At 44.7% G+C, this 24,833-nt stretch overlaps 1 protein-coding gene across 1 annotated transcript in view; it reads right to left on the bottom strand.

Annotated features, from left to right (window-relative positions):
• The window catches only part of ALDH1B1 (aldehyde dehydrogenase 1 family member B1), a 148,193-nt gene extending 126,202 nt beyond the window's left edge, over window positions 1–21,991 (bottom strand). Inside the window, 1 exon segment of the mRNA XM_054509314.2 lies at window positions 21,788–21,991. The gene's annotated coding sequence lies outside the window, so the exon portion shown is untranslated.
• Window positions 21,992–24,833: the final 2,842 nt, after the last annotated feature.

The raw sequence follows: 24,833 nt of genomic DNA, 5'->3' as shown, positions 1-24,833 counted from the left end.
TATTTTTACATCAGTAATAAACTCAATTTTGCAAGCTTAGAATAATAATTTGAAAAAGACGCAGTGCAGAATTGATCTGAAAGTGTACCTTTCAGCAAAGCACACAAATATTTGCTGAAATAGCCAGATTATAAATTCCATACTCATCACAGTTTTTTTTCCGGAGGCAACAGCCCCTCCCCACCAGGTTGGCCTTGTTGGCAGCCAACCTGGATCATGCTTTCTTGCCAAGAAGGGGTAGAATCTACTTGAAAGGGCTGCCAGGGGGCTATTAAGTGCCTGGGGATCAGGCAAGCTGGGTTCTTTGCTCCCCATCTGTGTAAGGGGTCAGGGAGTTGGACAGAGCCTCAGAATGCAGATCCTTGGACCTCACTGATTTAGTTGTGGGTCCCTGGAATGTGCATTTTCAACAGGCTTCCCAAGTGATCCTGAGGCAGTTGGTTTGCCAGCACCATGGTGAAAAGTACTCGACTAGAACATTTCAAGGGGTCTTTCTGGGACTGACAGACAACCACTCCTCTCCAATGCTCAGAATAGGAGCTGGCTCTTATGTGTGACTGGGACCACTACAAACCACAACTATGTGATGCCCCAACATGCCTTCCTCCTGAGGATGGGGTCAGCTGTGCTAGGAATTGACCAGCAGGACCGGTCTCTGGAGTGGTGATTTTTAAGGAGAACTAAAATATTCTAGGAGACAAAACAAAATGTATTTCCCAGAACACTCCTCAAAGATGGAGCCACACATGCCTGGAAAACATCCCTTAACATCCTGGGACCAAGATGCCAACCTGCCCTCTCAGGAGGGAGGGTGGTATTTGTTTCAGGGCTCCTGCTGGTAAGCAACAGAAATAGGCTCTAGCTGATAATAAGAAAGTAAATTCAGTGAAAGCACAAGGAGCAACTCAAAGAATGGCTGGGACAGATGCAGAACCAGTATTAGAAAATGGGCAGGGGCCAGAACCACAGCCAAAATACCACCACACAGCCAGAGTATCAAGGAACCCACTCCCGGCCCCAAATCCCACTGGCAATGACTCGGAGGGCAGTGCTGCTGGTATGGGCCCTAGGTGCCACCAGCAGCCCCGGGGCTGCTGCGGCCCCTGCAGGCAGGCTGGGGGCTGCTGCATCAGGAGGGAGTCTCCACTGTCTCCTCATGTCACTGGAGCAGGAGGGTCTGAGTAACTGCAGCCTACTGCAAGGAGACCTAGAAAGTGACCTTCCAGCCTTTTCCACTTCTACGATGAGAATCAGGCCCAAACCTAGGCAGGACGTTCAGATGCCAGGATACTTCCCAACAGACAAAAGTCCACTCCAGAAAGACTGGCTACCTATAGGGCTCTGGTCTTTAGAATGGAACAGAATGGAAAAGAATAAGAAGAATAAGAAGTAAATATATCAGGACAATAGAAACAGGATTTGTGTTGACATTCCTATTTCCTCTCTCTAGTAGATTATTTCCGCTCTAAATAAATGTCAAGGCTTTTGTTTTGAAGCTGAGTTAAAGTACCCACCTGCCTGGGGTACCTCCAGGACTCAGTTAGAGCCTGACCATTCTCTGACCATGAGTTCCGTTGGGTCAGGTCAGGAAAGAACTACTTAGACTCTTGTAAGCAGAGAGATCTAAGCTCAAATCCCTGGAATGAGTTGTGGAGGCCTCTCTCGAATTGTATGGCCCCATCATGGGAAGAGGGGAGCCTGCAACCCAGCAACCAGCAATTGCAGCAATGCGATCTGTAAGAAGATAGGACAGCTGTGTGGCTGACAGCAGGGAGAGGATGCGACCACTGTGCCACACATCTGCCAACCTTTAGGATCCTAGGGTGGGGGTGACATGGTTGTATGGCCTCCACCCTCCTCCTCCTTGTTGATTTTCACTTGTCCACAACCCAATCATTTTGCAGACAAAATTACTAAAGCCCAGAGAGGGTCACAGAAGGCACCTTGCCTGGCAAACCCCAGAAACTGCAGGGATCCAGGTGGGAGCAGCTGCATCCCTTTTCCAAGATTCAGGTCAGAACCCACTTGGAGTCAAAGGGGCCTGAATCAGTCAGTTTTTGCTAACAGCCTAAGATATCAGTGACTCAAAATGAACACTTATTTCTGGCTCACATCCATATCCACTGTGGGTCGGCTCTGGCTCTGTTCCACTCCATCTTCATTTCAAGACCCAGACTAGATGAGAACATAGATGAGAACACCGTATTTCAGTCCCATGGAAGAAGGGAAAGAGCAATCATGGAAGTACCTGCTGGCTCTTAATGCCTCTATTCAGATCTGCTTATGGTACTTTCTTTCACTTCCATGGGCCAAAGCAGGTCATGTGGCTTTATCTGACATCAGTGAGGTGGGGCAATTATAGTCTTCTCACAAGGAGGGCAGAAAAGAAGGGGAACAGTAACACAATCCAGCATGGAGCCATCCCATGGGGAAGCCACCATGGCAGCCCCCTTCTGGGGCTCCTGCCCCTCTGATCTGCATGTCCTCCAGGCTCACCACGCACCCCCCACCCAGGCTGGTCCATCCCATTCCTCTGCTCCTTCCACACTGTCCCTAGGATACGGCCCCACAGTTCTAGTCCCATTTTGAAGATGCAGAGACTGAGGCCCCACCAAGAAGACCCAGACCACAAACTTCTTCCTGTTGACCTTCCCTGGACAAGGAGCTCCCTGTCCACTCCACCCTCCTCCTTGCCTACTCTAAGTCCCTCGGAACTATTCTCTATGGAGCGCCTGCTGCACACCTGCTATCAATCCTTGTATTCCTCCCAGAGTCTCCCAACCACTCTGTGAGGTCAGTAACACTGATTATGCATGCCCTTTCACAGAGGAGGAAACTGAAGCTTAAGGGTGAATGACTTGCCCAAGGTCACACCCACAGAAGGCAGCAAACCAGGTTTGTCCAACTCCCCAGCTGCCACTGCCACTCATGCTGGCTCAAATCCCCTCCTCCCCAGCCCTGACCCCCAATCACTGCCACCTGTGGTCAGGATGCCACAGCTATGGGACTGTTCACCTTCTCACCAGCACTAACTAATCTTTAATTCAGACCCATGAAGCCAGCCCTTCAGGTCCTGTTGCCAGCCACAGAAATGAGGATAAATGTGGCTGTCAGCGGCTTCTTGCCTCTTTGTTTTTTAATTTACTTAGAGTGGGGTAGCAGAGATGGCAGGAGAGGAAGCAGATGGCTCAGCGTGACAGATGGGCTCCTATCCAGTGACACAAGGACAAGGTGAGAGAACGCGTGATCAGGAGAAAACCCAGGCTCCGTGTGAGAATTCATGCACACAGTCTCCTGTGCTAGGGCATCTGGGATGTGGCCAGCTCGCCAGGCCCCTGGGTGCTAGGCTGGAACTCTCAGGGCTGGGGCTCTAGTTTGCCCAGCCCCACACCTTCACCTGACAGTGAGGACACCAGGGCCCAGAGAGGGGCTGCAGCCTGCCCAGAGTCACCTGGTCAGCCACTCAAAGACGTCTGACTCCACAGGGCCCCAGCTGCACTGTATCATCAGTGTGGGGGGGGTGAGGCCTGTGAACGAGCTCCCTGGGGATTGTCTCACCTTACCAGCCCCACCAAACATTTTTATAGAATTTTACCTTCAGCCTCAGCTCGCCTGTGCTAGAGTCAAGGCAAGCTCTCAATAGAGTGTTTCATGCCTAGAACATCCCAAGGTCTCTAGCATATGAGTGGCAGCAGCAGGGCTCCAACTCAGCTCTGGGGGCTTGGAGAAGGCAGCTCCCATTCCACTTCTGTCCTGACTCCCTGAGAAGGAGCACAGGTGGGAGAAAGAGATAGGACATGGGGTGTCACTGGTGGCAGAGCTTTAGGGCTTCCCACGGTACTCCGCCCTGGTTGTGTCATGCAGGGAAAACAGTACTGCTTACGTGGGTGGCTGCATTCAAAGGGGAGAGGAGTGGGAGAGGAAAAGGCCCTTTTGTCTCCTGGCACACTCATGAGATTCAAGCAGGCAGACACAGGTGGCCCGCGGCAGAACAGAGAGCAGGATGGGACCAGGCTGCAGAGCTCAGCACAACAGAGTGAGAATCTGCGTTCCCAGGACAGAGGAGGCAGGAGGGAGCGAGGGAGCGGATGGAACCGGGAGAGCAAGCCTAGAGCCTGCCGTGGCAAAGTGCAAGCTTTGTTCCCTTCTGGGAGAGGTTGGTTTGTTTTCACAAAAATTGTAAAATGGGCTGGATTTTATGTCATTCAAGTTTAGAAAAGAAACATTAGTGAGATAAAAAGATGAGCCGGAAATGGAATGAACCCAGAGGCAAAGGTGACCATGGGAAAAGACCTCCCCTCGGAAGTTACAGAAATCTTGGGGAGCACCGGATTTTTCTCAGACAGGGATTAAAAGTTTAAATCCGTTGTAACATAAGAGGCTGCATCTGGGATACCGTATTATGAAGGTGATTTTGTAGGAGAGAGAGGAAGGTGGAGATGGGGAAGCAGCTTTCTCCACGAGTGCCCCCCTCAAGAGTGGGGAGCATCTGAGGATGAGCACAGGGGCGGCTGTGCCCAGCTCTTCCCACCACACCACGAGCACACCTCAGAGACCAGCATTACAATCCTGTTTTAGATGTAGGGAAAGGGACAATGATTAAGCGACTTGCCCATGGTCACCCAGCAAGTGAGAGGAGGATCCAGGATTCTACCTCAGGTCTACCCAACTCTAAAAGTCAGTTCCACTAGGACATGCTAAACCTGAAGGTGGGGCAAGGTTTTTCTCCTCCCTCACCATAGCTTTCCTCACCTGCCCCCATGTGAGCCACATGGCATACTTGTCATTTCTAGAGACCCTAGGGCTGGGCTCCTGGTGGGGAAACACAGAGGCACAGTATACTCAGACCAGCAACCAAGACCACAGGGCCCATCTCCTATCCTGATGGGCCTAGGCTCCTGTTACAGAGAAGCCCAGGAGGAGAACCATCCCAACAGTGTGAGAGATGAGGGAGAAGTGGGCGGAGAAGGATTCCCTCAAACTGTGTGTGGATTCCTGGAGGATAAAGACTTCTGTACCAATTGATTGAGGGTTCTAAAGCCAGGCTCTGCAATCAGACCAGGGGTATCCAGAGGTGAACAAGGCAGGAACCTGAAATCTCTCAGTTAGCATTTTGGCAGGAAATACAAATCCACTCCGTGAAGGAACCATTTGCAGAGACGTGAACAGGATGACGAGGCACCCAGAGAGTAGCCATATTGGGAGTCATTCCACCTGTAGCCTAAGGGGGCAAGGGGAAGACACCGTGTTCTAAGAGCTTCGTGAGGGCTAAAGCTATATGTAGAGTGAGCTCCCTCACTTACTCTGATCATAGAGGGAGGCAGGCCCTGCCAGAAACATGATGCCAGGGCAGAAGAGGAGTCTGGACCTCTGACCTCTTCCTCCTACAGCTCTCCAGTCTGCCCTGGCACCTCCCCTGGGCTGAACCTAACCAGATGTCCGAGGGCAAAGAAGATGGTGTGATCCCTGGGGCACAGGGCAGGCCAGGAAAGTCAAAGACTGGAACGGAAGTGAATGACAATGGAGAAGAACCAGTCCCAGAATCTGACCATCCAATTTCTCTAACAAACCCCTCCTGACCAGGGCTTAACAAACCCAGTTATTTTTAGGTCACATGTTGGAAATGTGAATTCTACAGTTAGGAACACGCAGATTTTCTTCACTGCTTCCACCCTTTTATGAAATTACTGACTTTCATGTTGACTTGACCCTGATCAGATCCAGGCCACGGCCTCAGACCACAATGTGAAGACTGCAGTTCAGGCTGGAGGTGAGGCCATGTTCTCCATCCCTTCCAGCTTGGGGAGAGTGGCTGAGAGGACTCCTCCCAGGTAGGGCCACAGAGTCTGCAGTGACACTAGACCCTCCCTTCAGACTGGGACCTTCCTAACAGTGTTGCCGAGGACTCAAAGCACACAGTCAGCATGAAGAGCCACCTTCATTGATTTTTCACTGCACACTGAAAATTACACGAGTCTCCAATTAAACACACACTTTTACCCTCCCCACTGAGTTTTTTCCTCTCCTCCAAGTCCTGCTCCAACCTGGGACTAGCCACTAGAACTCAAAAATCCTTTTTGGAGAGAGAATCTAACTCAGAACCTCTAAGTCACTGGAAGAGGCATGGATGATTCTGGAAGCAATGCTCCCAGTGACTTTGAGAGAAGGGGCGGATGTGTGTGAAGGAGAGACCCATCGCCCTCCGTGAGATAATGCTGCAAAGATTTGTTGGATTTTAATAGATTAGCAAAACCACCTTAACATCAGCCAGAGCTGCAATTTTGATATCTTATCATTTGCATGTTCTATTCTCCTGGTCAATACATTCCTGACACACTTGCTTTCCCCCAAATCCCCAAAATACTTTACATCCTTTAAGGTTTATCTCATCATTCATTCATTTATTCAACAGATTTTTTTTTTCAACAGATATTTTTGAAACGTGCTTTACACAGAGCATATTGCTGGGCACTGGAGCTACAATGATGAAGACAGATTTGACCTCTGCTCCTGGAGGTTTTCTTCATCATGCAGTCTCTTCCCTCTTCGACCTCGCCCTGAGCACCTGCTCTGATGATCCTATCGCATTTGACTTTCAGTGACAATCTCTTGTGTGTCTAGTCCTCCACACCAGAACACGAGCTGCTGAAAGAGTGTGCCTCCCTCTACATTAACCGGCGTGGCGCCAAACACAGGAAATCAGAATCCAACAACAATCTTTCAAACAGATGAGGCCAATCACTTAACCTCAACCTCTTCATCTGTGTAATGGGAGACATTATCTCAGGGTTTCCCGAGTTGAATTTTCTGAGTTGATGCTTGTGAACACACTTTGCAAACTGTAAACCTCTAAGCATCAGTAGGGAATATGCCCTTAATTTACCACCAGGACCATCCGAAGCAGTTTACCAAAAAGGAACTCCGTCCAGCTCTTCTGCAGATCAGGGGTTGCTGTGTGCTCCTGGTTTGTAAACCTCAGCTGAACAGGAAAGACAAAGCAAGTGCTGATGAATCTACCACCCCCGCGTCTGTCCCCATAGTTAAAAGGCGGGTCAATTACCAAAGGCTCATTTGTAATCATTACAGTTGTCTGTGCTGATTGCTTGGGTTAAGAAGGCCCTAATCAGTGGAAGGGGCCCAGGGGCTCAAAAGCGCCTTTTGTCTCTGAGCCCCAGCCTAGTCCCGCTGGAAGCTGGGGGAAAGGGTGTCCGCCGTGGGGTACCGGTGCCTTCTGACTTCCATATCCAGGGATTTTATGGAGCCTCAGGGGCTTTTTGGGGCTGACCTCTGATGGAGGCGCTCCAAAGGTAATCCCATTATGGAAAGGCACCCCTGGAAAGTTTCATTACACTGATGCATACCGTCCATATTTCATCATCACCAAGACAGGTTTTCTCACTCTTTTGACACGAAGACAGACAGGTGGAGTCATTTTGATTTGGGCTGCCTAGTTTCGTCCTCGGGGAAGCTGCTTCCTCTGGCTCTCATGATAATTGAATTTCACGGATGGAGTCTTCCACATACTTCTCAATTAGGGCTATGTACAGGCAGCGAGGTTTTTCAGGTGTTGATCTATGATTGTCACTCTTGTTTTAGCTTTAAATTAATCTTCTTAATTTCCACCAGCTCTAAATCCAGCTTTGCTAAATAGCATTATTCTGACTTAAATGGTCTAATCTGTTTGTCGTAAACTGGGTACAGCTGAAAATCGTGTATGCAGGAGCCTTCCTCATTAATCACAGCTGACAAGAAGTCAGAAATCAAGAAGCAAAATTGTCTCTGAAGGCAAAGTGGGGAAGGATTGAAAAAAGCAGCCAACTAGGGGTGATGGCAGAGCTGGGAGGGCTGGGGCGAATCTCAGCTCTGGCTGTGTGATCCTGGGTAAGTCCCTGCCCTCTCTGGGCTTGCTTCTACCTGTGTGTATGTGTGTTAAAGGCAGGCAGGAAGGAAGCAGCAAGAATGAGGGATTAGATTGGTTGTCCTCAGGGACCTTTTCAGCTGTAACGTTCCCTGAGCCTATATATGACCTCTCAGAAAAATGCCACCAAAATGACATATTGGTATTTAAATACACGGCTGTTACCGACTCTTGAGGACACTAAGAGAACCTACAGTCTCAGTACTTTACTGCAGCATTTTCCAAAATGAGGAAGGCAAGGCGATTTTCGGTAGTAAAGGAACACGGAATCAGTGACCCGGGTTCCAGGCTCCGGCCCCTGAGCAGCTGCACAAGGGCTGTTTGGTGCTGCACATCTGAAGTGCCTCTTTAACTCTGGCCCCTCTCCCAGCTTAACAAGAGAAGGAGCGGCCTCAGGCTCAGCTCCTTTGTCAGGCAGCAGACCCAGTTAAAATCCAGTATCTGGTGGTGGTGTGTGTGCTTTCTTTGTTTTTCTCCATATAGGGTAGCGACTGTTTCCTTTTAAGACATATTTATGAAGGAGCTGATTTTAAAGAATATTAAGTTAATGCAGAAGTTGTGCGGCTAGGGCAAAAATTAAAAGTAGCATGTAAATGTCCAGTTTTGCAGTCTCTGGAGAAATCTGTTGTGCCTTAGTAGAGGACCAGGTGCTATTCAGGTACTGAGGAGACAGGTGTGTAACACCTTTAGGTCCTTACCACGCCCCCACTCCCATATCCTGAGTGAGTGTCCAGGCCACCCTTATGACCCTTGCATGCCACCCCCCTCTTGTCACTGATCATGGGAACCAGCCCTTCTATGAGAAGCCCTTGGATCCCCATGTTGTCACTACTCTGCCCAGTGGGGTGACCAACCGTCCAGAGGGAGTTCCTGGGACATGGGACTTTCAGTTTTAAAACCAGGACGGGGGGCACCTGAGTGGCTCAGTCAGTTAAGCGTCTGCCTTCAGCTCAGGTCATGATCTCAGGGTCTTGGGATCGAGCCCAGCATTGGGCTCCCTGCTCAGTGGGGAGCCTGCTTCTCCCTCTCCCACTCCCCCTGCTTGTGTTCCCTCTCGCTGTGTCTCTCTCTGTCAAATAAATAAAATCTTTAAAAAAATAAAACATAAAACCAGGGCAGTCCAGGCAAACAGAGACAAACTGGTTCTAATGGGGAGCTAGCCCAATCCTGAAGCAATGCTACGCTCCACTTTCACTCCGCATGGCCTCAGTGGCTACCAGTGCAGGTGAGTCAACCCCCACCCCCACAGACTGGCACCTGGCACCCTTCCAAACTCTAATCTTGGTTAGCACCACCTGCAGTCTTTTATAGCATTCTCCCTCTCCCACAAGAGCTATTTCACACTTCCTCCGTCCTCCCCAACACTCCTCCCAACACCACCCTCTCTCCCCAAGAAGAGTTTGCCTGGAGGGCAGCAAGCAATGACAATGACGCCGCTGCTCCCACCTGCCTGACCACTTCTCACTTCCCACTGGACCTGCCTGCATGTAGTCCCTCCCCCTCCCTCTGGCCTTTTGTCCTCCTTGCTCTCTCCCTTATCTGCAGTCACTCCCACCCTACTGGCACCTGCCTGGTCTCTCAGAACCCTTGCACACCTCTGCTTGGAGCTACCACCTGCCCGGTGGTCCTGTTCCCATCCAAATAACTCTCAGGAGCTATCTCCACTTCCCTTTCTCAGCTTTCCAGCCACTCACTTCTTCATCCCTGCACTATGGCTTCTGCCTCCTCTAAAGCAGCTCTCCCCACATCTCCGATAGCCCACTGATTGCCAAATCCAGTGGATACTCAGTGCCCTTTGTTTTGACTGTTTTATAGATATCAGCTCATTTGAGCGAAACACTTTAGGTGTTGTTAAAGTAAAATGATACATCAGCCTACTAAGATAGGTATTCTATTATCCCCATTTTAAGCTTGAGGAAACTGAGGAACAGAGTTTACGTAACTTGCCCAAGGTCACACAGCCACATATGATAGAGCAGATGGCTCAGGAGTCTGTGCTCCTCACATTCCCCTCTGGTACCTCTCTGCTGCTCCCATCTCTGATATCCATTCCTTTCCTCCTAATCTTTGCATTCCCAGCACCTGGGATGGGATCTAATACCCAAAGAGTACTCAACAAATGTTTGTGGCTGAACTAACTGAATGCCTGTGGCACGCTTAGGGAAGTCACAATCTAGGGGAAGAAGATCAAACAGCAGCTACCAGTGTGCTGGATTTGGTATGCCGGATGCTCATAGGCTCTTAAGACAGTGACGAGAAATAATAGTAACAGCCACAACGACAATGGCCACCCTTTGTTGAATTCTAATATGCACCAAGAACTGTACTAGTTTATCTATTATCCCACTGCGTCTTCAAAACAGTCCTCTGAGGTATTATTCTTAAACCTCATTTTACAGATCAGGAAGCCAAAGTTCAAAGAGGTCCCCAAGGAATGAAACCTATATGTAGGCGAGCCTCAGAGAGCAGTGTGTCCTGGAATGCTTCCCAGAGGAGGTGCCACCCGAGCAGGGTTTTGAAGCACCGGTAGATTTAGTCAACTGAAGAAGAGCACGAAGGTATTCCAGGGAAAGGGCACAGTGTCTGCAAAGGCTCAGGGTCAAAACAGCATGTACTATCAGGGAACTCCAGATAGGCTAGGCTGGCTAGAGGTCAGAGAATGAAATGGGGAGTAGGTGAGGGGAGGCCTTCAAGGGAAGCGAGGAGAGGAGCCTCATAGGCCACAGGAAGGAATTTCAATGTCACTGGGGCACAGGGCCGTAGCTCTCAAACTGAGTGCATCAGAATTGCAAAAGTGATCCTAGACCTCCCCACGTAATCTGAATCAGCAGATTTATGATAGGGCTCAGAAATGTGTGTGTTTGTGTGTACCTTATTAAAGCTCAAATAAACAGCTTTACAAGATATAACTGACACATTAAACTATAATATTTAGAGTATACAATTTGATAAGGTTTGGTGTATGTATATACCCACGAAAGCACCACCACAGTCAGGAGAGAGTATATCCAGCACCCTCAATGGTTTCCTCTGTTCTTCATAATCTCTCCCTTCCACTCCCATTCCTCATTGATCTGTTATTATAGTTCAACTTGCATTTTCTAGAATTTTATAAATGGAATCATACTACATATACTTTTCGGTCTGGCTTCTTTCACTTATTTTGAGATTCATTTTGAGATAGACATGTAGTTCATATCAATGATCTGTTCCTTTTTATTGCAGAATAGTATTCCATTATATGGATATACAGTATTTTGTTTATCCGTTACCTACTGATGAACAAATAATGCTTCTGTGAACATTTGTGTACAAGTCTTCCAATAGGCATATGCTTTCATTTGTTTTGGGTAACTACCTAGGAGTAGGATGGCTGGATCATATGATAGGTGTAAGTTTAATTTTTAAAGAAATGCCAAATTATTTTCCAAGATAGTAGTACCATTTTATATTCAAACCAGCAGGTATTATATTCAATGGCAATGAGTGGTATATCTCACTGTGGTTTTTAATTTGCATTTCTCTCATAACTGATGATGAACATTTTTTACATTCATATTTGCCATTATGTAGTGTAAGTCCCCTGATTTTGTTCTTCTTTCTCAAAATCATTTTGGCTAATCTACACTCTGTACATTTAATAGGAATATTAGAATCAACATGTCGATTTCTACTAAAAAGGCCAATTGGGAATTTGATTGGGATTGCATTGCATCTATAGATCAATCTGAGGTAAACTGACATCTTAACAATGTTGATCCTAGCAACTTCATTTTTTAAGATTTTCTTTAATTTCCCTCAGCAACATTTTATAGTTTTAGGGTACTGGTCTCTCACAACTTTCCTCAGATTTATCCCCAAGTATTTTATATCTTTTGATACTATAGTAAGTGGTAATTTTTAAATTTCTATTTTTTTTTGTTGCTAGTATATGAAATATACTGGATTTTTAGAAATTGATCTTGTATCTTACAACTTTGCAAAACATACTTATTCTAGTAGTTTTCTTGTAGATGCTATTAGATTTTCTATGCAGATGAGCATGTTGTATGTGAACAAAGACAGTTTTACTTTTTACTTTCCAATCTGGGCATCCCCTTTCTTTTTCTTGCCTGATTGCACTGGCTAAGACCTCCAGTACCATGTTGAATAGAAGTGGCAAGGATGGATATCCCTGTCTCATTCTTGATCTTAATGGGAAAGCATCCAGCCTTTCATAATTTTTTAAAATATTTTATTTATTTATTTGATAGAGAGAGACACAGCAAGAGAGGGAACACAAGCAGGGGGAGTGGGAGAGGGAGAAGCAGGCTTCCCACTGAGCAGGGGGCCTGATGTGGGGCTCGATCCCAGGACCCTGGGATCATGACCTGAGCTGAAGGCAGACGCTTAACGACTGAGCCACCCGGGTGCCCCCAGCCTTTCATAATTAAGTATGATCTTAGCTATCAAGATTTTGTAGCTGTCCTTAATCAGGATCAGTAAGTTCCTTTTATTACTAGTTTGCTGACAGTTTTTATCAGGAATGAATGTTGAATTGTGTCAAATATGTTTTCTATTTAATTAAGATGATCATGTTTTTTTTCTCTTTTACTTTGTTAATATGGTGAATCACATTAATTGATTTTTGAATGTTAAACTAACCCTGCATTTCTGGGGAAAGCCCCTCTTGGTCATGATGCATTATCCTTTTAATCTATTGTTGCACTCAATCTATTGTTGAACTCAATCTGTATTCATAAGGATTTATTGGACTGTAGTTCTCTTTTTTGTGTAATGCCTTTGTCTGCTTTGGGTATCAGGGTAATGCTGACCTCCTAGAATGAATTAGGAAATATTCCCTCCCCCTGTTCTCTACTCCTTAAAACTTTTTGGAGGAATTTGTGTTGAATACATATCATATCTTTCTTAAGTGTTTGTAGGATTCATCAGTGTGGGAAGGTGTATACATATATATATATGTATGTATGTGTATATATAGGTATGTGTATATATATATGTATGTATATATATATATAGCTTACAAATTCAGTTTCTCTAATAAAGGGTTATTCAGGTTAACTCCTTCTCCTGGAGTAAGCTTTGGTAATTTGCGTCCTTCAAAAGACCTTGTCCAATTCATTTAAGTTGTTGGATTTATTGGCATAAACCTGTTCATAATGTTCCCTTATTATCCTTTTATTATCTGGAGAATCTATAATGATACCACTTCTGTTATTCCTAATATTGAAACTGTGTCTTCTCTCTTTTATCCCTGGTCAGTCTAACTAGAGGCTTATCATTCTTATTGATCTTCTTAAAAAAAACAGCTTTTGGTTTCATTGATTTTTTTCTACTGTTTTCTATATTTTATTTCATTGCTTTTCACCTTGATCTTTTTTTTGATTTTATTTATTTATTTGTCAGAGAGAGACACAGCTAGAGAGGGAACACAAGCAGGGGGAGTGGGAGTGGGAGAGGGAGAAGCAGACTTCCCGCTGAGCAGGGAGCCTGATACGGGGCTCAATCCCAGAACCCTGGGATCATGATCTGAGCTGAAGGCAGATGCTTAACGACTGAGCCACCCAGGCACCCCCACCTTGATCTTTACTATCTCTTTTCTTCAGCTTACTTGGATTTCATTTGTTCTCCCCTTTCTAGTTTCTTAAGGTGAATGTTGAGGTCATTGATTTGAGACTTTTCTCTTTTTTTCTAATATAGCCATTTAGTGCTATAAATTTCCTTGTAAATACTGCTTTAGCAGCATCCTACAAAATCTGATGTTGTATTTTCATTTCATTCTGTTCTAAATATCTTCTAATCATTTTTCACTATTTATTTGATCCATGGGCTCCTTAGAAGTGAAGTATGCTATTTAGTTCCCAAACATTTAAGGATTTTACAGAGATCTTTCTGTTACTGATTTAGAATTTAACTCCAGTGTGATCTGAGAAAAAAAATTTCTATGAGGTGAATTGTTTGAAATTTTTTGAGACTTGTTTTATGGCCCCAAATATAATCTATCTTGGTAAATGTGCCATATGCAAATGGTAAGAATGCATATTTTGCTGGTGTAAGAAGTATTCAATAAATGCTAGCTGGGACAAATTTCTTGATAGTATTGTTCAAGTCTTCCATATTCTCACTGATTTTCTGTCTACTTATTCTACCAATTTTTGAGAGATGATTACTGAAATCCCTAATGATAATTGTGGATTTTTCTAGTTCTTTTTTTTTTTTTTTTAAGATTTTATTTATCTGAGAGAGAGAGAATGGGAGAGAGAGCATGAGAGGGGGGAGGGTCAGAGGAAGAAGCAGACTCCCTGCTGAGCAGGGAGCCCGATGTGGGACTCGATCCCGGGACTCCAGAATCATGACCTGAGCCAAAGGCAGTTGCTTAACCAACTAAGCCACCCAGGTGCCCTTCTAGTTCTTTTAGTTCTATGAATTTTGCTTCAAGCTTTATTATTAGGCACATAATATTTAGGATTATATTATCCTGATTACTTGACCCCTGCCCCCTTATCACATCATGAAATGACCTTTATCTCTGGTAATATTCTTTGCTCTGAAATATACTTTGATGCTAATATAGCATTCCAGCATTAATTCCATTAATATAGCATTCCATTTTCTTTGACTACTGTTAGCATGGTATATTTTTTTCCATTCATCCACTGTAACCTATCTGTGTCTTTATATTTAAAATGTGTTTTCCATAGGCAGCATATAGTTGGGACTTGCTTTTTTATGCAATCTGGCAATCTCTGCCCTGTAATTTGGGCATTTAGACCCTGTACATTTTTTAAAAGATTTATCTATTTATTTTTAGAGAGTATGAGCATGAACAGGAGGGTCAGAGGAAGAGGGAGAATCTCAAGCAGACTCCACACAGAGCACAGAGCCCCAACGCAGGGCTCTATCTCACAACCCTGAGATCAGGACCTGAGCTAAAACCAAGAGTGCTTGCGTGCTTAACTGACTGAGCCACCCAAGTGCCCCTAGACCCTGTACATTTGATGAGCTTGTAGATATGGTTAGGTTTAAATCTATCATCCTAGATATTTATTTTCTAATTAACCCTGCTATTCTTTGTTCCCCTTTTCCTTTTTCCTTTGCTTCTTTTTTTTTAAAGATTTAATTTTTTATTATTTTTTTAAGTAAACTCTGTGCCCAATGTGGGCCTCAGATTTACGATCCCAAGATCAAGAGTCACATGCTCTACCAACTGAGCCAGCCAGGCACCCCTCCCTTGCTTCTTTTGATTACTTTATAATGATGAATATCTATATCACCTTTTATCACTGCTTTCTCTTTGTTTTGTTATTGTAGTAGAGTCTACAGAATACATATTTATCATAGTCTACCTTCAAGTGATATTGTGCCACTTCATGGATAGCATAAGAACCTTACAATAGTGCACACACATTTTTCCACTACCAACATTTGTGCTGTTGATAAACATTCTACATTTACATATTTTATAAATCCCACATCAAACTTAATTTTTTAATATTTAAATACCAGTTATAGAATTTTAAATTATATATATATGTTCATATATGTATTTATAGTTTACCATCTCTAATACTTCTCATTACTTCCTGTGCATTTAGAATTCCATCTGGTGTCCTTTATCCTTCTGTCTGTTCAAATTCCTTTAACATTTCTTTTCGTGTGGATGTATTAATGATGAATTCCCTTCGTTTTTATGTCTAAAAAAGTTTTTTGTCTTTTGTTTTAAACAATATTTTTGCTGAATATAAAATTCTAGGTTATTGGGACTTCATCAAGATAAAAAGCTTTTGCACAGCAAAAGAAACAGCCAACAAAACCAAAAGACAACCAACAGAATGGGAGAAGATATTTGCAAATTACGTATCAGATAAAGGGCTAGTATCCAAAATCTATAAAGAACTTCTTAAAGTCAACACCCAAAGAACAAATGATCCAATCAAGAAATGGGCAGAAGACATGAACAGACATTTTTCCAATGAAGACATCCAAATGGCCAACAGACACATGAAAAAGTGCTCAACATCACTCGGCATCAGGGAAATCCAAATCAAAACCTCAATCAGATATCACCTCACACCAGTCAGAATGGCTAAAATTAACAAGTCAGGAAATGATAGATGTTGGCGGGGATGTGGAGAAAGGGGAACCCTCCTACACTGTTGGTGGGACTGCAAGCTGGTGCAGCCACTCTGGAAAACAGTATGGAGGTTCTTCAAAAAGTTGAAAATAGAGCTACCATACGATCCAGCAATTGCACTACTGGGTATTTACCCCAAAGATACAAATGTAGGGATCTGAAGGGGTACGTGCACCCCGATGTTTATAGCAGCAATGTCCACAATAGCCAAACTGTGGAAAGAGCCAAGATGTCCATCGACAGATGAATGGATAAAGAAGATGTGGTATATATATATACAATGGAATATTATGCAGCCATCAAAAGAATGAAATCTTGCCATTTGCAACGACTTGGATGGAACTGGAGGGTATTATGCTGAGTGAAATAAGTCAATCAAAGAAAGACATGTATCATATGACCTCACTGATATGAGGAATTCTTAATCTCAGGAAACAAACTGAGGATTGCTGGAGTGGTGGGGGATGGGAGGGATGGGGTGGCTGGGTGATAGACATTGGGGAGGGTATGGGCTATGGTGAGCACTGTGAATTGTGCTAGACTGTTGAATCACAGATCTGTACCTCTGAAACAAATAATGCAAAATACGTTAAGAAAAAAAAAAAAAAGAAGAAGATAGCAGGAGGGGAAGAACGAAGGGGGGAAATCGGAGGGGGAGATGAACCATGAGAGACTATGGACTCGGAAAAACAAACTGAGGGCTCTAGAGGGGAGGGGGGTGGGAGGATGGGTTAGCCTAGTGATGGGTATTAAAGAGGGCACGTTCTGCATGGAGCACTGGGTATTATATGCAAACAATGAATCATGGAACACTACATCAAAAACTAATGATGTAATGTATGGTGATTAACATAACATAATAAAATAAAATAAAATAAAATTCTAGGCTGACAGGCTTTTTTATCTTTCAGTACATCAAAGGCATGGCTTCATGGTCTTCTTGCTTGTACTGTTTCTGACGAGAAATCTACTGTTATCTTCATCCTTGTTCCTCTGTACATGTCTTTTTTGCTTCTTGCAACTTTTTGAAGTTTCTCTTTATCAATGCTTTTGGGCAATTACTATTATCATATGCCTTGATATCCTTTTCTTCATGTTTCTTGTTCTTCAGGCTCATTGAACTTAAATCTGTAGCTTTATATTCATCATTATTTGTCATGAGGGAACATACTCTGCATGTTTTCAACATTTAAACTTCAAACATTTAAAACATTTGTTTTATTTTTTGCCCAGTATATGGTCTATCCTGGTGAACATTCCATGGGCACTTGAAAAACGTAAGTATCCTATAGTCGCTAGGTGTCAAAGTGCGTGATAATGTTGTTGAGCTCTTTAATGTCTTTACTATTTTTGTTCTAATAATTCTACCAACTACCACAAGAGTAAAACTATGGTTATAGATTTATCTATTTCCCCATTTAGTTCTGTCAGTTTTTATATCATGTATTTTGATGCTCTGCTATTGCACATATTCACAATTATAGCTGTTTTGTCCTCCCAATGAATGAACCCACTTTTCATTATGAATCTTATTTCTTTGTCTCTGATAATACCTCTTTTGAAGTTTATACTATCTGATATTAATATAGCCACTCTAGTTTTCTTATGATTAGTGTTTCTGCATAGTGTGTACAGCAGGGTCTACAGAAAATAGACAGTTGTAGACAGCAGATAATTAGCTCTTGCTTTTTTTTAAAGATTTTATTTATTTATTTGACAGAGAGAGACACAGTGAGAGAGGGAACACAAGCAGGGGGAGTGGGAGAGGGAGAAGCAGGCTCTCTGCTGAGCAGGGAGCCCGATGCGGGGCTCGATCCCAGAACCCTGGGATCATGACCTGAGCCGAAGGCAGATGCTTAACGACTGAGCCACCCAGGCGCCCCAGCTCTTGCTCTTTTAACCAGTCTGAGAATTTATACCTTTAATTAAAATGTTTAGTTCATTTACATGTAATATTATTCTTGATATGGCTGCTTTTAGGATGGCCATTTTGATATTTGTTTTCTTTTCTTTTCTTTTCTTTTTTAAAGATTTTATTTATTTATTTGACAGAGAGGGAACACGAGCAGGGGGAGTGGGAGAGGGAGAAGCAGGCTTCCCGCCGAGCAGGGAGCCCAATGCGGGGCTCGATCCCAGGACCCTGGAATCATGACCTGAGCTGAAGGCAGACACTTAATGACTGAGCCACCCAGGCGCCCCTGTTATTTGTTTTCTATTCATCCTGTTTTCTTTCTCTCTTCTTTTGTCTTCTTTTGAGTTAAACATTTTTTTTAGTATTTCATTTTAATTACTGTATTGAGTTTTTTCCCTCTTCCCAACATTTTATTTTGAAACATTTCAAATGTACCAAAATGTTTTTTGAAGATTTTTTATTTATTATTTGACAGAGACACTAGGGAGGGACACAAGCTAGAGAGGGAACACAAGCAGGGGGAGAGGGAGAAGCAGGCTTCTCGCAGAGCAGGGACCCGATGCGGGGCTTGATCCCAGGCCCCTGGGATCATGACCTGAGCCGAAGGCAGATGCTTAATGACTGAGCCACCCAGGCGCCCCTCAAATGTACCAAAATGTTGAAAAAATTTTTCAGTGAACACCCATATACCCACCATCAACAGTTTCTATATGCATAGAAAAGGAAAGACCTCATTTGGTCCACCTACCCTGTCTCTTGGATTTAAATAGAGTAGAGGTAGGTGCACTAAAAGAATTGCATGAATAGCAATGTAATTCCCAAAATGTGGGGAGTGAGAGTCCCATCCTCACATATATATCAGGCCTTTACTGTGAGAAGGAACTGGACAATCTGGACTGTTGCACAGAGAGTGACCAGGATAAGGCAGTGAGTGGATGCTAGGAGATTATGAGGAAGGAATTGGCTGTGCTGTACCCAAGAAAGAACAGGGGGGAGTTAACAAGAGACATTTATAGGTCATAGCCTTCCAGCCTCAGGAGAGGAAGGGAAGTTGCCTTTGAGAGAGGCCAGGAGTCAGGATTAGACAGACATTCCATGAAAACAAATGTAGCTTCAATAAAAGGAACAACTAACAGGAAAAGCTGCTAAAAATGAGCAACACTTCCTCAGGAGACAGTGAACTCCCCATCACTGAAGGTATGCAAGCATTCACTCATTCAACAAATATTTGTTGACCCCTTGTATGCCAGACACTCAGCTAGGCACTGTGGATAGTGCAGTGATTAAAGTAGATTTCTTGTCCTCATGAGGTGGTAAATATTAAATAATCCCACAAATAAATCTATGACTATCAGTAATGGATCATTCAGTACATCTGCTCTGGCAGGAATTCGAGAACAGGATTAAATGTTTTCTAACTCTGAGACCAAACAGCGTAGAATCACAGGAAGCCCTATATAAGTGACAGCTTCTACAACTATATTATCATTATTACTATTTGTTGTATTATTCATTTGTTTCACATTTCCTGGGTGCCCACTTTTGGCTGTGCAAGGAGGCAAAGCTGCATGAGATGGGTCTTTGTCCTCCCAAGTGGAAGGGACCATCCAGCGCAGTGTGGAAGTGCTGTAATTAGAAACCAGGATCCCAGGCACTGGCAGCCCAGGAAGCAGTTGGGGAGATCCTGGGGTAGGAGTGGGGCTGGGGGAATCTTCTAGAATAAGTCGGGGTGAGCTGGATCTTGAAGGGCAAATGGGAGGAGACTTGAAGGGAGGAAAGTAGGCAAAACTGCTGTGTGTTGATCTCCTCCTTGCCTTCTGCAGACCTCCAGGAAACTAACAATGTGAAGTGCCCCCTCCTCTCTAACCCCCTCCCCATCCCCTCCTCTCCAACACCCATCCCCACCCCCTACCCACTTGGAGGTGGAGAGGTAAGCTCAGCTGGGCCCCTTAGCCAATTAACACTCTTTGCATCTGAAAAAGCTCAAATCAGCTCCTGAGAGGTGTTAGAGATCAGAGTAATTAAGGTCTCTTTCTCATGCAAATCTAAACCAGAAATTGAATGTTTGTCTCCTTGGAAAATTAGGGGCCTAAGTTCTGTAAGGTGGTTGTGAAATTCAGCAGGGGGAGGTGATGGTTTCAAGAACTAGAAGCCAATTTGTTGGGACGCTCTCCAGAAATATTTGATTCAATTAAATAAATGTGTACTCCACATGGCAGAAGTAGTGATATTTTTTAAACGCAAATCAGATCCCATCTCTCCCCTGGTCTCTGATGCACTCACAATAAAAGCCAACGCCCTTAGCAGTCTCAAAGCCCCTGCCTTCCTCCCAACTTCATCTCAGGTCCCTTCATAAAGTGCTTGTCACACTTTGTAATTATTTATTTACTGTTTGGCCTCCCCCACATCATTAATTAAATACATTTCTGTTACCACTCACCCTGGAGCACAATGTATAAAGTTGTCCAACTGAAAAACAGCTCGAATGCAAATCAGCAATGTGCCCTAGAGCCATTGGGAATAGGACTCATATTCAAAACTTCCCTGCCCACGCATGGTATACCCTGGCTGGTGTCAGGTGTAGGGTCACCATCACTGACTTCTAGTTGTGTCTCTGGGTTCACTCTTCTGGAGAACAACTAACTGTTCTCTCTCTGAGATGCCCCAGCTTCCTGAGCACTCTTCACAAATGGCTAATTTTTAAGTTGGACACTCAACAAACATAACTTCCAAATGCACAGAGAATTCCTCCAGCCATAGGAACAAACAGGAACAACATTTTATTTAACTGAGTTGTTTACTGTCTTTCCTGTCTCCCCAGTTGGGATGCAAGCTTTGGGAGGGCAGGGACCCATGTCTATCTGGTCACCACCTATCCACGGCACCTAGAACAGTGCCTGGCACTTAGGTGGACATTCCAGAAATAACAAATATTTTGAATGAATGGACTTTCTGAAACTGCCCACGTACAGGTTTGGTGCCAGCACCATGGGTACAGAGGTGAACAAACCCAGATTCAGCCTTGGAGAGGCTCATAGCCCAGCAGGGGCACCCACAGGACCCAGGATTCATTTGTTTACTCAGCACTTGAGCGCCCCCTACAGTGGAATCAGCCAGTAAGTGCAATGACAGAACATAAGCAAATCCGCCATCTGAGTTTCGGGGGAAGAAAGGAAGTAAGAAATGACCATCTTCCCATTGCGGGCAAATCCCCCAGCAAGAAAGGATCCCAATACCTCATTTAGTCATCAAACATTGTTGGAACCAGGCACTGCTCTAGGCACTAAGCATACATTGATGAATAAAGGCTGTCCTTGACCTCAAGCAAAAATGGGCAAACACAACATCAAAAGAACCCACATCATAACACCATGTCACATGGTAACAATGGACATATAAATGAGTCCAGACCTTTCACAGAAGTAAGAATGATTTATCACAGGGGAGAAGAGAATACAGTGGGTTTCCTTGGAAAAGATAATGCCTGAGGTGGGTTCTGACAGATGAATAGGAGTTTTCTGGGCAGACAATGGAGAGGAGAATGGCATTCCAGGCAGAGGGCACATCCGGTGCAGAGGCATAGAAATGTGAGCTAGCATGATGCATTTGAAGAACTGCTGAAATGTAATGTGAAAAGGGAGATCTGGAGGCACCAAGACAGAAGAAGTAACTGGGTCCAGACACTGGAAGGCTTTGCCTGGACCTTATGCCTCAAGCTATAAGGGACCAGTGCTGGGATTACACACAAGAATGATGAATCAACTTTTGCCACATAATAAACCAGTCCATATCTCAATGGTTTAAGATTGTGTTCATGACTTACGAATCTGGGGTCAACTGGAGTTTGGCTGGTTCTGGCTGGGCTTTGCTGCAGTGGTTTGGCTCTTCATGAGTCTCTTTTCTTCCTCCTGGGACCAGGGGCCGACGTGCATGTGCCTTGATAATGGCAGTGGCAGAGGCACAGAGTACAAAGGGAGACCTGCAGGATGTCTGAAGGCCTGGGCTCAGAAATGGCACATTGCTGCTTCCACCTCATTCTGTTGGCCAAAAGAAGTCCCATGGCCTGGTCCAGATTCAAAGACATGCACCTGCAAAGTCATATGACACAGAACATGAGTAGAAGCAGGACTGAAGAACTGGGTCCATCAATGCACTCTAACACGGGTAATGTGATCGGATCTCTGTGTTAGGTCTCTTGGCCGCAGTGTGGAGGGTGGATTAAAGGGGATAAGGCAGTTTCAGAGATTCAGGCATGAACTAAACGAATGCCCCTGGACCCCACAATTTGTTCTTTCCTCTATTCCACGTACTGGGATTTAGCCAGATCAGGCAAAGGGGGGCTTATCTCTAGTCTTTTGTTCGATTCTAAGAGCTCAGCCTGAGCACTTTGGTGCTTGCAGCAGTGAATAAGGAACCTTTGAAATAAGCAGATAAAGGCTAATATTCAATAAACCAGTGAACAAGGGTTTTCTTTAACTCTCTTGGAAAAGACATCTCTGAGACAAACACAGAGCTGAGCTGCAATATTGGATAAGCCCCACTGATCACAAGAAAACCTAACATAGGTAATTGACTATTGGCAAACGCAACAGAACCAAATAAAGCAAGTAATTAACAATTATTGTGCTGGGAGGTAATGGAACTACAAATCCAGGCTGCCTAGGTGTTTGTCCCAGGCATTGATAAGAACAGAGTGTTTGTTAGTGGGTGAGTAACCCAGGTGTGAAATTCATTTTATTAGACTACATCTAAAAATAGGTTTGAATCAGACAGTGGAAAAGAATAGAATTCATCCCCACTTGCTCACGGGTAATAAACTCAAGGCTCTGGTTTTTGTTTAAAAAGGGGGAACTGAGGTAGATTGTTTGCAAAAATGGTCCCAATTATTTCTCTTCCTGTATCGATGTTGTTTTGCAGATGTGATTTTGCAGCTCTTCCCAAGACCCCTGTCTCTTTCCCCACCTCGGACACCATGACTTACTCTGACCAATAGACCATGGCAGTATTATCCTACTTCCAACCCTAAGCCTCAAGAGGCCTTGTACCCTGCCATTTACTCTCTTGGGACCCTTGTCCCCACCATGTGAACAAGCCCAGGCAAGGCTATTGGAGGGTGAGGTAATGAGTCAACCCAGTTGTCTCAGCAAAGGCCCAAAGCATGTGAGACAGCTCAGCCAAAATCAGCAAAGAGGAATGATTGAGGAGACCTAGAATGGCTGGGGTGACCTTCAGTCTTGGCATCTAGAACCATCTGGGCCCCTCAGGACCACCTAGGCCAGGGATGACAAATACACAACACATAGGCCCCCACCTCCTGTCTGGTGCCCAGGGCAGACATTGCTAATCTATTACCATACACTCTTCAACTGAGCCTAGAAACAACTTCTGAAACCTGCTGGACACAGCACTGTAGGCAATCTCTACCCATCAGCTGCTCATTCCTAATGACTTCCATTACTCCCATTTCACAGAGGAGAAAATTGAGACAGAGGGAGAACAGGGGACTTGTCCATGGAGAGCTTTCCCTATGCCACATGGCCTCCATGTGGTTGTAGAGAACAAACACTTTTATGCCTCAACTGTAATTCAGGGAATGACTCCAGTACATGGGAGGGGGTTTTTACAAGCAGCGGCATTTTTTTCCTGCTTCCAGTTCAAGTTGTTATTTGGCCATGTTTTAAAGAGGTTTTTATTATCATAATAAAAGAACATAAGCAGTAGATTGTGCCCACTGCACTTAATAAAACCCTAAGGAATTCATTCATTCACCCATGGGCCAGGCAAGATGCTGGGCATTGAGTTTATGGGGACACAAAGGACATCCCAGGCACCCAGGGAGCTGAAATGCCCAACTCTGATATTCTGCTTAGTTGGGGTAAGGTGAGACTGGTTCATAAGCAGGCTCAGTTCAACTCTCCCATCCCAGGGCTGGGAGGGACCCAGAGATTCCACACATACCACCGCTCACTCCATCTTTTGTGCAGTCCTCTCTAGAGCCCTCTGACAGGGCCCCATTCACACACCTCCAGTGATGGAGAGATCATTACCTCCCAAGGCTCCTCAATTCCATCTTGGGATGGTTCTGCCTGCTACAAATTCTTCCTTTTACCAAAAGGAAATGAGGCTCTCTGAGACTCTCTGCCCTTGTACTGCGGGGAACTAACTTTCTGGGGACCTAGGAGAAAACACTGAGAGGGGGAGATGTCCCAGGAAAGAGAGACAAGAAAAGGAGAGAAGGAAGACACTAAAACTGTCCTTCCCAATTTACAGTGTGGTGAGACCATTTCATATCCTTGCTCATAATTCTTACTCCTATCAGTCGAACATCATCTTGTCCATTGTGCCCTGGTATATGCTGAGATCCTTGTAAACCCAGCTCCTTCAGAAGACCCCAAATGCATTTTCTACGGTATCCTGTGCAAGAGAGCTGGTTGCTATGGTAACAACTGGATATAAATTTTCCAGAACCCCTAACTAAACTATTAATCAGAAAGATGAGGAAAGGGCCAGGGAAGTAAATAAATCAGTTAAAAAATAGGCTCCTACCAGGAAGGGCAGGGCCACCCCACCCCAGCTGGGGTGATAACTCATCCCTCCCTTTGATCCTTTGATGGGGAGGGAGGGGCAGCTGGAGCCCAAGGGGAGCGCTACCTCACTCCCCTTTCCAACTATTTTGTCCCCCATCCTTGCAAAGTCAGAGAGGCTTGATAGTGTAAGCCAGTGCCTGGTATCTCATCCATGGAGAATGAGAAGGGCCCCGTTAGCAGGAACATCAAAAGTAAAATGTTGGACCCTGAGAACAGTGTTCTGGCCAGCTTGAAAGAAGTGTTCTACTGAAGTGTGGTGATAAGATTGGGATTAGAGTCAGC

The sequence above is a fragment of the Mirounga angustirostris genome, unplaced genomic scaffold, assembly GCF_029215605.1.
Source record: "Mirounga angustirostris isolate CCGP_5_RB_7025 unplaced genomic scaffold, mMirAng1.0.hap1 SCAF_15, whole genome shotgun sequence".
NCBI classification, from domain to species: Eukaryota; Metazoa; Chordata; class Mammalia; order Carnivora; family Phocidae; genus Mirounga; species Mirounga angustirostris.
This window is presented reverse-complemented; position numbering and strand designations above follow the sequence as displayed.